At 44.1% G+C, this 15,593-nt stretch overlaps 1 non-coding gene across 1 annotated transcript; it reads left to right on the forward strand.

Moving 5' to 3' along the window:
* Positions 1 to 3,971: 3,971 nt before the first annotated feature.
* LOC132351339 (U6 spliceosomal RNA) lies at positions 3,972 to 4,076 on the forward strand. The gene has a single exon (XR_009498278.1). It is a non-coding gene; the product is annotated as a U6 spliceosomal RNA (small nuclear RNA).
* The last annotated feature ends 11,517 nt before the right edge of the window (positions 4,077 to 15,593 follow it).

Here is a 15,593-nt window from a genome sequence, read left to right on the forward strand (position 1 = left end):
AGAGCCAGGGTGCAGCGCAACCATCTGTCTTCTCGTTGCCAAGGTGACTGTAGAAGCTGTTAAGATGGACACTTTGTCATTCTGAGTCCCTGAATGACCATGAGAGCACTCTTTTGACTTACACTAGACATTTAGTATAAGCCAGAAATAATCCTTTTATGTGTTAATCCATGAGCCAAAAGCTTTGCTTTTGTCTTTTCAATTAAGAATGACCTAGACGAGGGTCAACAAACCATGGCTGGCAGGACAAAATCAGCTCACAGAGCCTGTTTTTGTAAATAGTTCTACTGGAACACAGCTCCCCTTGTCCCCCTCACCACCCCCAACTTCATTTCTGTATTGCCTGTGGCTGCTTTCGCACACTAACGGCAGGGCTGAGTAGTTGTGACACATACGGAACGGTCCACACGGCCTAAAATACTCACTGTTCTGCCCTTTACAGAAAACATTCACTGACCCCTGACCTAAACAATCCTGACTGAAACACCATGTAAAGTGGAAAACCAGATACGATGATCAGCATTCCCCAACCTCCCCTTTCTCCCTTCCACTCTCCCCACCACCCCCCTGGACCCTCAATTCTCTCAAGAAAAGATTTGCCAACAGTCATTCGTACCTTGGTAGGAAACCCATTTGAGGCAGAGTGTGACCTCTTCCGGGAACATTGGGCTGTGGCTATAAAACTGTAGACCCCACTAAAGAAGGCCTCCATGAAAAGGGAGTGTACCAGGGGCAGGGCGGGCACCGTTTCTCTGTAGCACTTGGCCCTTATGGGTCCCGCTCAGCCAATGGTCAGCATCTCGCTTGTTCCCACGGCAGCAGTCACCCTAGGTCGCATGCAGTCCTCAAACCCAGCCCCCAGTTTGCGCGGCCTGAGGAGCCTGAGGGCCGGCTGGGACCTGGGCGCCTGGCTCTCTCAGTGATGACAGCTGGGCAGGGTCCGGGCACCTGGCCCTGAGGGCACCCCCAGCTGATATCTGCCTCTTCGGCTGGGCCTGGGCACTGGAGGGAGGGCACAGACTGGGTGCTGGACCAGCGCTCCCTGGCAGGGCAACCGGCCCACACAGGGATCCCCTCCTCTTAGCCAGCGTCTGGATCTCTGAGGGTGAAAGTCGAGACTTGGGACCTGGAACAAGTAAAATGACGAGTAATTTGTAAAATGTTAAAAGCAGCAAGGAGGCGTGGAGACAGAATTTAATGCCTCTCCTTCCCTTTCTTGTATAATTCTCAAGGCTATGACCTTTGAGAGTATTACACCATTTAGATAAAATGTTGCAGAACAGAGAGTAACATTTGTTTTTATGGAGGTTTATAGGAACATGGTGACCTGACCTGCATGGACAACGGTGAGAGCAAAGGATCCAACACCAAGAAATATGCAACAAATAAGATCCAACACCAAGAAATATGCAACAACTAACCGTGCCTCTCCCTCACCTTTCCTGTAAAAGGGCTTTGCCAAAAGCCTTGGAGGAAGGAGTTCGGGGTTTCTAAGGCATAAGCCACCCGTCTCCTTGCAGGGTCCTGCAATAAACCTTCCTCTGCTCCAAACTCTGGCGTTTCCCTATTATTTGGCCTCACTGTGCGTCAGGCACACGGACTTGCGTTCGGTACCAGCAGAAGGATTATTTTGAGGAGAAAGTAGGAGTCCCTCCAGAGTTCCCTGAAGTGGCATCATGCAGGTGACTGCTTTAACTCTGCAAGCAAGAGCAGTCCCAGGAGTAACCTGATAACAGGTGTCTTTCAAAATCTCCCTCGTCTATCTCCAAAATAGATGCATTCGGTTCTCTGACAGTTTCATCCACCAAGAGCATAGCTGAGAACCAGGAAGGAAACCAAAATGGCTTCAGGGCAAGCACAAAATGGAACTTCTGAATCCAATATACTAAAATACAAAGAATTCCCATCTAGGCAATTTAAGTTTACACACAATTCTAACTTGAGGGTCTGGCTTATAGGATCTTATCAAGAACCACCTCACAAAAATTCCCTAACTCCACCAATTCATTCACCACCCATCCATTCATTCATTTATTCAACAACAGATTTACCCATTGCCTCCTGTATTTTCAAATGCCACTTAACATTTATAGGACAATGTGTAATCTAACACACCCCCATGTTTGAGCTGGCTTCTACAGGAAACACAAAGACAAGTGAGACTGTGCCCAGCTCTCAAGGGAATGATAATCCACCGGGATTGCAGGATTGCTCAGACTCAAGGCAAGATGAGGGGAAGTGCTTAATAGGTAGAAGAGAGTTTCTATGGGAAAATAGAGGGGCAAGTCTGACTTAAGGATCTGAGCAGAACCCGGCAAGGCAGGACACAGGCAGCAGTTAGAAGGGAGAAAGCACGCAGAACAATCCTGAAAGGCAAGCAGGGCAGATGCAAGATCACAAGGGCGTTCGCACACCCCTGTCCCCCGCCTGGACCACTGTACTCACACGCCTCCTCAGCACCCCTCCACTTCGTTCTCCACCTGCAGTCTGAGAGACCTTTGGAGATACAAATCTGATCACTCGTGCCCCTGCTTAAGACCTTTCAGTGATTTCCTGCCACTGTGAGGATTTTAGACCAGGCCAGGGAACCCGGGGATGCAGGCAGGACCCCCTGTTTGTCTGTGGCCCAGCTCATGTCAAGCACCCCTTTCCCTTTTACAGGAAAGGTGAGGGAGAGGCACGGTTATTTGTTGCATATTTCTTGGTGTTGGATCCTTTGCTCTCACTGCTGTCCATGCAGGTCAGGTCACCATGTTCCTATAAACCACCATAAAAACAAATGTTACTCTCTGTTCTGCAACTTTGTATCTAAAAGGTGTAATACTCTCAAAGGTCATAGCCTTGAGAATTATACAAGAAAGGGAAGGGGAGGCATTAAATTCTCACTAGACCAGCCACAGACCTCCTTTTTCAGCCACTCCTTCACATCCTCAGGCCTTAGGGCCATTTAGTACAAGAACAAAGCTCTTTGACCTTAATAAACCCAAAAAGCATCACAAACAGTATAATACAGTGCATGTGTTGACATTTAGGGATCAGACTCCATGTTTTCCACTTAGAGGACAAAAAACAAAGCCTAGCAGGCAATAAGAGCTCAATGAATTCCACATGCTCCAATTTGGGAGGTAAGGAGGAGCCCCACATTTGAGAAAGATTTCTAACCAAAACAGCAAAATCATTTTAAATCCTAATGTTTAAAAGAATACGGCCCATTTGAAAAATTGGGCTAAACAGCACTAGTTACCCAAGGCTTCCACACTCATCACATCTTCCTCTGAGGCTGGACGCCCCGGCAAACTTGTTTGTATTCGTAAACATCTCCACCAAGCCTCCCCTCCCCCTGCTGCCCGCATCCCAAATCTCGCTGAGCAGAGAAGCTCTTCCAGCCCAGGCGGAACACTGTAGATTCAGGTGGGAAACGAATTGTAAAAACAGATGTTCTTGAAATCAAATATCTGGTTTCATGCAAATATTGTCAGAAATAGACAATAAGAGAACCACAGAGGAAGTGCAATTGACACATAAACCTTGTTTCTAAAACAAATTTCTAAGCCACCCACAGGCCTGAAGTGAGCCTTCAGGAGTGGGAATCAGAGGCAGCCTGAGATGTAAGCAAAATACTCAACTGCCTAAATTACACTTGTTTTAGGGATACCAGGAAGTTCTCCCTACTCTCAAATAGCAAGACTATCCTAGGGCCACAGTACTAGAAATTTTACAATTAGAAATTCACTCCTTTGGATTTATTATCTCTAGTCCACTTTTAAAAGATGGGGGAGGGAGCTGTCATTCTTGAGCAAGATAAAACACTAAATTGAAATCATACAACGTGTTAGATAATGGTAATAATAATGTTTTATGTTGATACAGCATGCTACAGCTTCCAAATTCCCTGGCAAGTAGGTAGAATAAGCACTCTTTAACCAAAATTTTACAGATAAGGAAACTGAAGTTCAAAGAGGCTATATGCTGCTCTCTTCGGCAGCACATATACTAAAATTGGAATGATACAGAGAAGATTAGCATGGCCCCTGCGCAAGGATGACACGCAAATTTGTGAAGCGTTCCATATTGTTTTTTTTTTTCAAATTTGACAACACTACCAGCTCCACTTTAGAAATTTCCAGTAATCAGGTAAGGAATAAAAAAATGGATAAACAAAGAAGCAATATGACTTGCTCAAAGACATGAAACAAGAATTGCAGAGAGAGAGAGAGCTGAAGCAGGTCACCTGACTCCTAGCCCAGTGCTTTGCAGAGGTGGCAGCAATAGCAGAGTCAAAGGGGGCGTGCGGGTAGGGAGTGGGTCTTCAAACCACCAAATAATTTCCATCAACACTTCTTTGATCTACATAAAGGTTTTCCTAATTGTTGATGAAGTTCATTGCACGCTGCCACATCAAGACACACACACACCCACCTCCAGCCCTACCGAGCAGATTACATCTGCAAAGTCCCTTCTCTGTAGAGGCCGGGGCAACTGAGGGGCCAGGTCTGCAGGGCACAGTGGGGAGAAGGGCCCAGCAAGGGAAAGGAGAAGGAGCAGATGCAAGGCGTGCACCATGCAGATGTCTGTCCCCAGGATTTGAACAGTTATTGTGCCAAGTTTATTTCCCTTGTGCCAAGTTTATTTCCCTTGTGTGAATGCTCACGAATGCCCTATACATAAAAATTGTTTAATTCCCATATTAAAAGGAAGAAGTGAGACTCAGAATTGACTTGCCCAAGACTGCATAATGTGTGAGCAATATTTGAACCCAAGCCTTGGGCTTTCCATACCAGGCCTCAGAGAAATGTTTTTTGTCCCAAGAAACCAGGAGGATGCTCTATCCCACATTCTCAGCACAAGTCAAGTCTATAATAAACATTGTAAAAGAAAGATGGAAGAAAAAAGATTGGATGCACAGGTTAAACGTGGATCCACACTTGATTCATTTCTTCAAAGACACAACAGCCACTGAAACCCCTTGGTCACATCTCAGCATCCCCGATCTCTGTAGTTGGAAATATGGAGTTTCCTCCATCCACTGGGACCATGGAGCATGTGAATGAATCAAGAAGATACACGCAGAATGCATGCCCACCCTTTCTTGCGATTTGCATATAGTATCTCAGTGCCCCACGAGCACAAAAATCCAGTGGACCCAAGATGCTTGGGAGTTTAGCAAGACTCAAAGTGAATACGAGGTAAACACATTATACCTAAGATAGAGTAAGCAAGAGCACTGACAGCCCTGAGAGGTCACACTTTCCATTTGAAACAGGACTTACTTTGAACAAAGAAAAAGGGTAACGGTGTTCCAAGAAACACTAACAACCAAGGGACCTTATCACAGCCTTTCTCACTCATGTATCAGCCAGTCACTCACACCAAACACCAGTCAATTTTATCCCCCTAACTGCACATACAAATATCAAGCTCTCCAAGTGGTCCTGCTGAATCCTCACTCTTTGACTTCAGTTAATGGGAGAAGCACTCAACACAGAACTCTCCAAAGAACTCATCCTCAGAAATGCTTCTCAAGAATCCCACTCTCAAAGGAAAATGAAGTTTACACACAAATCTTTATGGCAAATACTTAACAACAAAATCTGGAAACAATCCGAATATCTTCAGTGAGTAAATGGAAAAGCAAACTATATTACTTCCTTTCCATGGAATACTACTCAGCAGTGAAAAGGAATGAACTGCTGATACAGATCACACAGATGATCTCAGATGTATTATGCCAAGTGAAAGAAGCCACACTCAAAAAAAAAAAAAGTATGGAAATCTTCTAAGATGGGCTCCATCTGCAAAAACAGAGGTTCAGAGAGACTAAACACTCTTTAAAAAGAGGTCAGGGCTCAGCCTTCAAGGGGCCCAGTTGCATAGCTAACAGCTGGCAAGAAAAGACAATATGCAAAAATCAGGGGAAGATTCAGGTAAAACAATGCTTTACCTCTTCCACCCTGAGCAATCCCAGAGCAGAATCAGGTGAGTAAATCAGGCAGCAGTTCACAACAGCTGTGCAAGACAGTTCTCTGCAACTGTTAACTCAACTATATTGATCCAGCTGACAAGCCCAGAACTAGAATTATACCTTGACCATAAACTGTAACTTATCACGGTCAGTAACTAACACCAAGAAGATCTGCTGAGCTAATAGATTTCATTTTCCATCTCAGGGTGACTGTAGCTATTGTTATTCGGGGTAATTTGAATTCAAAGGCAGCCACAGAAAACAATGGAAGAAAAAGAGACCCTAATTACAATTCATTTTCTAAAATGTATCAGAAATTATGAGAATTCAACCATTTTGGCTAAAGTAAGGCTAAGCCAGACCTTGGATGCAGCCCCAGGTCCAATATACCTGCAGTCCTTAATCTGTTTTATAAAAATCTCCTTTAAGGGCTTCCCTGGTGGTGCAGTGGTTAAGAATCCACCTGCCAGTGCAGGGGACACGGGTTCGAACCCTGGTCCAGGAAGATCCCACGAGCAACTAAGCCCATGCGCCACAACTACTGAGCCCACGCTCTAGAACCCACGAGCAACAACTACTGAAACCCTCACGCCTAGAGCCCGTGCTCTGCAACAAGAGAAGCCACCGCAATGAGAAGCCCGCGCACCTCAACGAAGAGTAGCCCCCGCTCGCCACAGCTAGAGAAAGCCCACGTGCAGCAGCAAAAGACACAACTCAGCCAAAAAAAAAAAAAATTTCCTTTAAGAAGGAAACTTTGTTCTTGGCATCATTAGAGGGTGCTAGTCCCTTGACCTGCCCTCAGCCCAGCACTTTCCAAGCACTGGGCCATCAAACGGAAATTGGCACTAATCATGTTCTTTTTTTGAGCTGCAACTATAGTCGATCCAGGATAGTTTATACCAAGCATCTTTTGTGGGTTGGTGCTGAGCTGGATGCAATTGGGGATGCAAGCCCTCAGGAACCTTATATATTTATTGCCTCATGCATGGAACACCTTTCTTCAAAGAGAAAATGAAGAAAGATAATATAAACCCAAGTGCTAAAATTTCGCACAAAATTAAGAATATTGAGTTTAAAACCAATGATTCTCAAGCTTTATTGCACCTCAGAATCACATAGGGTGCTGGTTAAAATTTCAACCTCTTGAGCCCCACTTATATAGAAGTTCTGTATCTGTTAAGTCTGGAGTGGACCTCAAGAATCTGCTGCTTTTTTTTAAAGATTTTTTTTTTTTGATGTGGACCATTTCTAAAGTCTTTATTGAATATTGCTTCTGTTTTATGTTTTGGGTTTTTGGCCACGAGGCGTGTGGGATCTCAGCTCCCCGACCAGGGATCGAACCCATACCCCCTGCACTGGAAGGTGAAGTCTTAACCACTGGACCACCAGGGAAGTCCCAAGAATCTGTATTTTTAACAAGCCTCCCATAGCTCCAGTAATTCTGATGCTAATGGTCCCAGACCACACGTTGCGGCCCTACGCTAACTAGTGCTTCTACAAGTGAGAGGACCGCTGCCAAGAATGACCAGGAAATGTCATGCAAAGAGGCCAAGCATCATTAGGGCAAGTTAGAAGTGTTTCTCTTATGAAACCAAATAAAGCAAAACAGAGGGCCTGACAAAGGAAACAAGCAAACACCCCCTCCTTTCTCATTTCCACCAGTTTCAAACGTTCGAATCTCTGGTCTCATCGCTTTGATGAAGATGTCCTGTGATATGGGAAAGGTCAGTCTCTGGGCCTGCAGCTAAGGAAATATTTGCATGAGGAACATAATGGCCAAGAGAGAGGCCAAGTAGGAGCCCCAAAGGGCAGGTCTGTGGTTAGCAGATGCCACTGTTGGTTTGCTGCTGAGTGGAGCTTCCCTTGGGTTTTGGCTTTGAATGAGGGAAGTCCCCAGGCGGCCCGTGTAATTGTGGGAACCGCTGTGGAAGTTCTCCACAGGCTCTGGGAGAGGCAAAGAAGGTTAGACGGTTGCCGAAATGGCTCCCAAGGATGCCAGCAGCCGTCTTCTAAACCTTGAGGAACTCAGTGGGTCTCACCGTGCCCTCTCTCTTGCCTTGAGGTTTCCCTGGCAACTCACCCATGAGTATTGGCAGGAAAATGGTTACCCTATAGAAGTTGCCTAGCAGATCTCCACACAAAGGGAAGAAAGGAGGAATCAAGGCAAAAATTCAGGTGATAGTTGAAACTAAAAGAAGAGGGGGCAACCTGATAGTTCTGTCCAGGCAAAGAAAATTTGAGCACGTGTGGTTTCACTTATGAATATTCTCTGGCATTTTGGTTTCAGGTTATGTGAATTGCCAGTCAAAATGAGTAACAGTGATATGAATAAAATGCTTAAAACAATGTCTGTCATGAGGTGAACCCCCATGAATCAGTGGGTCTCAACCTTGGCTGCACATGGGAATTCTCTGGGAGCTTTAAAAGCACTGATACCTGGATCCCACCTTGAGAGTATGATTTAATCACCCTGGGGTGTAGCTGGGTATCACGAAAAATGTTACTATCTCATTCAGCTCATACAACCCTGCAAGTTAAGTATCCTAAGCTCCGTTTACAGGGAAGATACTAATATCTTAGGTTAAGAGATTCATCCAAAATTATTCATTTACCACGTGAGTAACTTATTATAAAGATGACTCAGACCTGAGTTTGTTCTCTGTATCTATGACTCTGTTTCTGTTTTGTTATGTTTGTTGATTTATTTTGTTTTTTAGATTCCACATATAAGTAAAATCATAAGGTATTTGTCTTCCTCTGACTTCTTTCACTTAGGTCTCTTAAACTGTCCTTATTTTTTAAAATTCTTCTTTTTCCTTTTTTTCTGTTCAGCTAAGTAATTTCCACTAATAGTCTTCCAGTTTGCTGACCCATTCTTCTGTATCATCTACTCTACTCTTGCTTCCTTCTGGTGTATTTTTTATTTCAGTTATTATATTATTCGGCTCTGTTTTGTTTCTCTTTATGTTTTCTAACTTTTTGTTAAACTTCTGTTGATCTGTTCTTCTCCTGTGTTCATTGAGCATCTTTATGATGATTACCTTGAACTCTCCATCATGTATATTGCTTACCTCCTTTTCATTTAATTCTTTTTCTGAGATTTTGTCTTGTTTCTTTGTTTGGAACATATTCTTCTGTCACCTCATTTTGCCTAATTCTCTATGTTTATGTCTATAATTAGGGAAGTCAGTTACATTTCCCGATCTTGGAGAAGTGGCCTTATGTAGGATACATCTTATTAGGGCCCAGCAGCACACTCCCCTCTGGTCACCAGAGCTATATGATCTAGGGGTGCCCCCTATGTGGGCTGAATGTGCCCTTCTGTTGTGGCATGGCCAACTACTGTAGGTATGCTGGTAAGCCTCATGTGGAGGCTGCAGGCCCCTGGTAGGTGGGGTCAGGCCCTGGCATGGCTGGCTGCCCGGCCTGGAGGGGTCTTGGGACTATCCAGCTGGTGGGCAGGTAAGCCTCAGCACTAACAGGCTAGAGAGAGGACTCCAGTGCAGTTTCCAGCACCAGTGCTCTCATGGTAGAATGAGCTCCCCAAATGGCTGCAGCCAGCATCTATGTCCCAGGGAGAGTCCCAGTTTCCTTCTGCCTCTCTAGGAGGCTCTCCAAGATCAGCAACTGTGTCTGACCCAGTCTCCTTCTGAATTAGTGCCTCTTCACTGTGTCTCAGAGCATGTGTGATTTTGCATGCACCCTTTAAAAGTGGATCTCTGTTTCCTGCAGCCCTCTGGCTTTCCCATGCACAAGCCCCACTGGCCTTCAAAGCCAGACTTGGGAGGCTCATCTTCCCAGTGCAGGACCCCGGGTGAGGAGCCCAGTGTGGGACTGAGACCCCTCATTCCTTGGAGAGAATATCTGCAACTGTGATTATCCTCCAGCGTGTGGATTGCCTAGTTAGTTGCCCTGTAAACAGTTGTAATTTTGATGTGCCGGTGGGAGGAGGTGAGCTCAGGGTCCTCCTACTCTGCCATCTTGGCCACTCCCCCTGGATTCTTATACATCCCCAGGGAGCATCAGAAACTGAAATAATTAATAAGTGTCAACTCTGCCAGCTCGGATGAAGAGCAGATTTCAGTGGAAGAGTTGCTTTAGAGAAAAAAGTCTTAAATGCCACAGTTTTCAGACATCTCACTTCACAGCCTGTGATATGTACTGGCTATGTAGGTATTGGAGACCTAGAGGTGAGCATGCTGGGCTTAAAATCAATTTTCACATTGTACAGAGATAGGTTGTAGCAATTTTTTTTCTCAAATATTTACTAGCCTTGTTCATGGACAATATTCTGGTATGAATGTGTACTTACGTGATTAACCTAATGTAGACACCCAGGGAGTGATAGCAAATGATGTGTGATCCATCCAGTATGGACAACTCCCCTGAATAATACCCAAAGGGTTTCCTTTGGAGCTTTATAAGAAGAAATAAGGTTTTGCTGTAAATAACTGTGCCCACACAGCCAGAGGCACCATATGCCTCTGGTGATGCCTTCGAAAGTCCTCTGTTCTATACTAGTGTGTCTATCAATCACCCTCCTCCTTGGGCAAGCATTAAGGCATCTTCTGTGCTCAGCTGTCTGAATGCCTCTTCCACATTATTCCAATGTCATTCCCTCTGGAAGTTTTTTCCTGTCTTCTCAATCCTTCTACTCCAGCCTCTGGCCTAGATGGAGCCCTTTGGATGAAAAGACACTTCCTGCTTTCCTAGGTATATTAGGATTCTTCTGGCCACAAGTAACATGAATTTAATTTGATTAAGCAAAAAAGGGGTTTGGGGGCTTCAAGGAATCCAATGAGAGAGTAAACTAGAAGAAGGAAGGACAGAGATACCATCTAAAGGATGTCTAAAGACTCAGACATCCTCGTGACATCTCTCCATTCTGCTTCTCTCTGTATGTGTCAACCTTTGCTCTTTCCCTCCAACCAGTTTTCTGCATGTGATGCAATTTATGGCAGCCAACAGCACCCAGACTTTTCACCATGTAGTTTCACCTACCAGAGATGCAGTTTTATTAATTTTCTGGCCTTAACACGAAAGAACTTGCTGGCCCAACTTGGGTCATGTGTCTGCCACTGGTTCAATAAACTGTGCACAAAAGGATCCAGCCAGCTAATAAGATGACTCCTCCTGTGGGGGGCTGGGGGCTGAGAGGAGCAGTAATCAGAAGAAGTAGGTGCCAGGAGTACTGGGCACATAAAACAATAATTGTCCCCTACATAAGGGCTATGTAATAACAACATTTTGGATACATGTTAAGTAAATAGTAATTCATGCAGTACCCACAGCTGAAATACCCACAAACACACACAGAAAAATGAAGGCAGCAAATTTCATCAAGTAACTAAGTCTTTTGGTCACTTCCTTAAGACACCAACATCACTCAGGAATCTTCTCAGAAGACACAGGCCTCAGTGTCCATTTCTGCCGTGTTAAGGAAGCTGTAACTGTTACAGCAGGCAGGTAGCTAGATATGAGCAAAGAAAGGGGGGCACAGGCCAGGGGGCAGGAAATCATGCATCTTGTAAACAGCGGAGGTCCACGGTCAGACAAAGAAAAGTAGGAACCTCCAGACTGACAGGAAACCTCACATTTTGGGTGATGTGTGTCCTGTAGGCACACAAAGAAATGTGGGGAAAGGTGGGAATTACAATGAAATTAGCCTGGCAGAGAGGAAGTATCTATCGTGCACCAATGCCATGACGCTTCCAATAAAAGCTAAATAAGGACAAAAATCCCTTCTCCCCTTGGGAAGGTAGAGCTGGGGTGAACATCAGGGAATACAACCCCCAAAACCCTCCTCCCCAATGAATATTCTGCCCCTTCATTTGTATGCCCCTCATAACCAGCTTGCCAAAGAAACCCAAGCAGCTACTCACCTGTCTGCCCGCTCTCCCTCTGAGAGTGTATTCTTGCTTAAATACATCCTCACTTTACTCTCTTGACCTCCTTGTCTCGTCTCTGAATTCTTTCTGCAATGAGGCAAGAACCTCCAATTCACTGGGAGCATAACGGCTAACGCCAGGGGTCCCTTCAGCTCTAGTCTTCTATGTCCTTCAGGAAGTCTCCCCTGTGGAGAATTAGGCCAGACCCAGGTTACAATTTTAATTCCAAAATGGACACCCTCCTGCATCCTGCATGTGGGAACTTTAATAGAGGTGTGGGGCATTTCCAAGGTCTTCCTCCATCAGGGATTCACCTAACGGGGGGAACAAACCTCTTCTAATTAAATGTCTCTTCAGGAAACTCATTTACATGTGATCTGACTTTGTTAATAAAAACAGATTAAATTCTGTCTCTTCTGGGGCTGCAGTGCTTCACTGCGATCAGAGCACCAGAGGAAGCGAAAGGAAATGAAATGTGATTCCAGCTCTCTACTGATGTGATGTCAATTCCAAGAACAGAGAAGGGAGGGCTCTCAAGACAAAGAGGGCAAAGGGGGTGGGCAGAAGTTCAAAGGTCGGGGATGGCACGTTCAAGTCCAGCTTTCTCAATGTCACAAAGTGGACAGCAGCTGACCATCACTCACCAGCTAATTCCTTGGTAATCATCCTATTCTCATTTATACCAGTTTCCTTGATGTGGGGATTACAGTAGGTAACTCTGGTTTTGTTCCAGAATTTCCTTTTCAAAATGATTTAAAAAATCACCAGAATAACCAGAGCCATTTGAGCTGAACCCCAAATTCAAAAGTTCAAGTTCAAATTTGGGCAGTGGGTGGTCCTCTAGGGGTTTGAATGGTCTAGCCTTCACAACACCAAAGAACATTTGGCCAGATCCAGTGTGGCGTGTGCTCTATAGACACAAGTCTCCTTTTCTCCTCTCAACAACCCAAGGTGTTAACAAGGTACGTTATTATTACAATGATCATCAGAGCAGTACATTGCCCCCAGAGTCAGACCTCCTGGTTTCACATCCTAGCTCCCCTGCTTTCCAGCTCTGTGACATTAGGCAAGTTAATGAGCATCTTTGTGCTTTGGTTTTCCCATTGATAAAATGAGGATGGACAGAACAGCACTTACCTCAAGTGTTGTTGGGAGAATTATTAAGTGAATAAATGTAAAGAGCTTGTAGCATGGTCTGACACTCAGTAAAGTGCCCCATAAATGTGAACCATTGTTAGTAGCTCCACATTATATATCAGGCACAAGAAAGGCTAAGAAATTTGCCCAAGGTCACTCAGTTAGTAAATAGCCAACGAGATTCAAATTAACCCACATCACACAGCCCCTGTGTACACTTGCCGCCTTTAACAAAAACTGACACTGCACAAAAGCTACATTTGTTGTTACTGTTGCTGTCGATCATTAAGTACAAACTTAGAAATGGATTTGGTTTCACGGGTGTTCCAATATTTTATTTGCATGCCAATTTTTTTGTTCATTAATGATTATCATGGCTGGAGATGTTTTCCAAGTGACCTGGGACTGATGTTCAAGTCTGAACTACGGAGAAATGTTTCTGTAGGAAAGTAGATATTGGGCACAGATATCTGCTATCTTTATAGATTACTAAAGAGCAACTTTTCCAATGTTCAGTTTATGTATGAGAGGATAAATTCAGAAGGGCTTTGAGAATCCATTAAAAGGAAAAAACAAAAACAAAACAGATGCTCAACTCAGAGATAAACAGGTAAAATAAATGTTCTGTCGAGCAAGTGATTGATGTCAGCACAAAGTGTGAGGCAGCAAAACAAAGCGAGGTTACTGCTTCCTCCAGCTCAGCTCCAAAGGAAAATAAAGGGAAATTGATACAGCCAAAGGAGGAAAGCTGTAAGACAGGGTAGAGCTGGGTCAGTCCTGGTTTTGCTGAATCTTAAATGAAGCAAATAAACAACTATCACCAAATTATATTTCCCTCCCAGGGAATTTTTCCCTTATGTCTCTATTTCCTGGGAAGTAAAACAAGAAATAAGAATCTGAAATGCCCTCTAGGGGATATCTCTGTTTCATTTTAAAAAAAAAATCCACAGAAGGCATCTGCTTAAAATTGCTCTAACACAATACTTCTGGACTAAAATCTGGGTTGCAAGTTTGTATGGCTTTAGCTCACCTTCCAAAGCTGTCTGCATCTATGTGACTAACTGGTCATTGATCTCTCCTTTGCATCACACTTGTCTCATGTCTCATTAAGCAGCTCCTGCCACCGCGACTCAGAGTGCAAATCAGCACAGCAGGGCAGGGCTCCATGATAAATGCCACCCGCGTCTAGATTACACTTTTTCTGAACTTAGTGGGCCTTAAATCAGAATTCAGGGCTCACCTTTCCCCAAAAGCATTTCCTTATTAGCCCCATCTCATCCCCAATCCATATCATACATTAAGATGCGTACTTTCTTCCTCATCCTTCCATCCCATACACATCGAGGCTGACAGTAAAACTGGGGTGAACTGTTCCACAAGCGGGCAGATATGGTCACGTCTCTTGTTTTTACAATTAATAATTTAATCCTTCACCTGTATTATTAGTAGGAAATGTGGTGTGTGCGTCTTCCTCCTTTAAGATGTTCTCCCTTGGAATTTACATAGTCCAAAAGTAATCTTTCCAGTCTGTATCTAAAGGGAGATAGTTGGACCTGAGTCACCACTGGTATAGCTTCTTCTTGCCACAGGGTGTCACTGTTGGAAACCAGACCCAGGCAGTGCCGTGCTTGCCCATTGGTGCTAAGATTCTTTGCTGTGGTAGACGTTCCCTCACAGGCTGCTATGGTTCTTTGAGGGAAGAGAAATCCCTCCTTCGCTGCTAAACCTGCTCAAGGTTCCCATGCTTCGACTCCAAGGGTGCAGCTCTTACTGTTCAGTTCTGTCAATACCCACACAGAGAATCAACCAGCCCAAAGTGAGGTCAGGATTACCTTACCTGGGGAAAGTCATGAATACGGGAGGGATAAAGCATTAGGGTCAAATGATACAGTCTACCACAGCATGAGAAAAAACTATCACACTTTGTCATGTGTGACCATGTAGAAAAGGGAGCTCTAGATAGCCACATGGGAATCCTTGTGTTTAATCAATCCAGCCCTGTGTATTAATATGAATTTGCATGAGACTTTAAATATTACAAATAAAACATTCGTAACATTTTCCATTTTTCAATTTTTATATTCTACTTATTTCTAAAAATGATTTGAAACCATCCACGGGGGGCGAGGGGAATCCCAAACACAATAAAAATTAAAACAAGAACCAAGTAACAGTGCCAAGTAAGGGAATAATTGCTTGAAAAATCCTAGGCTAAGGAAGGTCCTACAACTGAGCTCCCAATTAGCTTCGAGCTGCCTGGCAGCCAAGGCAAAGAGAGAAATCCAATGGCTTATGTATTTACCATTGTCTCATAAAAGGACAAATGCCATTTCATCATGATAGACAAATATCTTCCTACCTCTAAGAGTTGAGAATATGAATGTGGTAATGATAATTTGGTCCATAAAAATAAAAAACTGAAACATTTTAAAGGTAGATAGACCATGAGGATTTAGACAGTGTGACCATATAATTTGTTACCTAAATCAGCACACTTTTAAAAATGAAATGAGTGCTATTAATAATGTTGTTGGGGCAATTATGTTCATTAGGTCTGTTCTATGCAAACTGGGATATATGTTTTTCTTAGCTCTAGGACTTGCGAT

Source organism: Balaenoptera ricei, chromosome 16 (assembly GCF_028023285.1).
Source record: "Balaenoptera ricei isolate mBalRic1 chromosome 16, mBalRic1.hap2, whole genome shotgun sequence".
Lineage (NCBI taxonomy): Eukaryota > Metazoa > Chordata > Mammalia > Artiodactyla > Balaenopteridae > Balaenoptera > Balaenoptera ricei.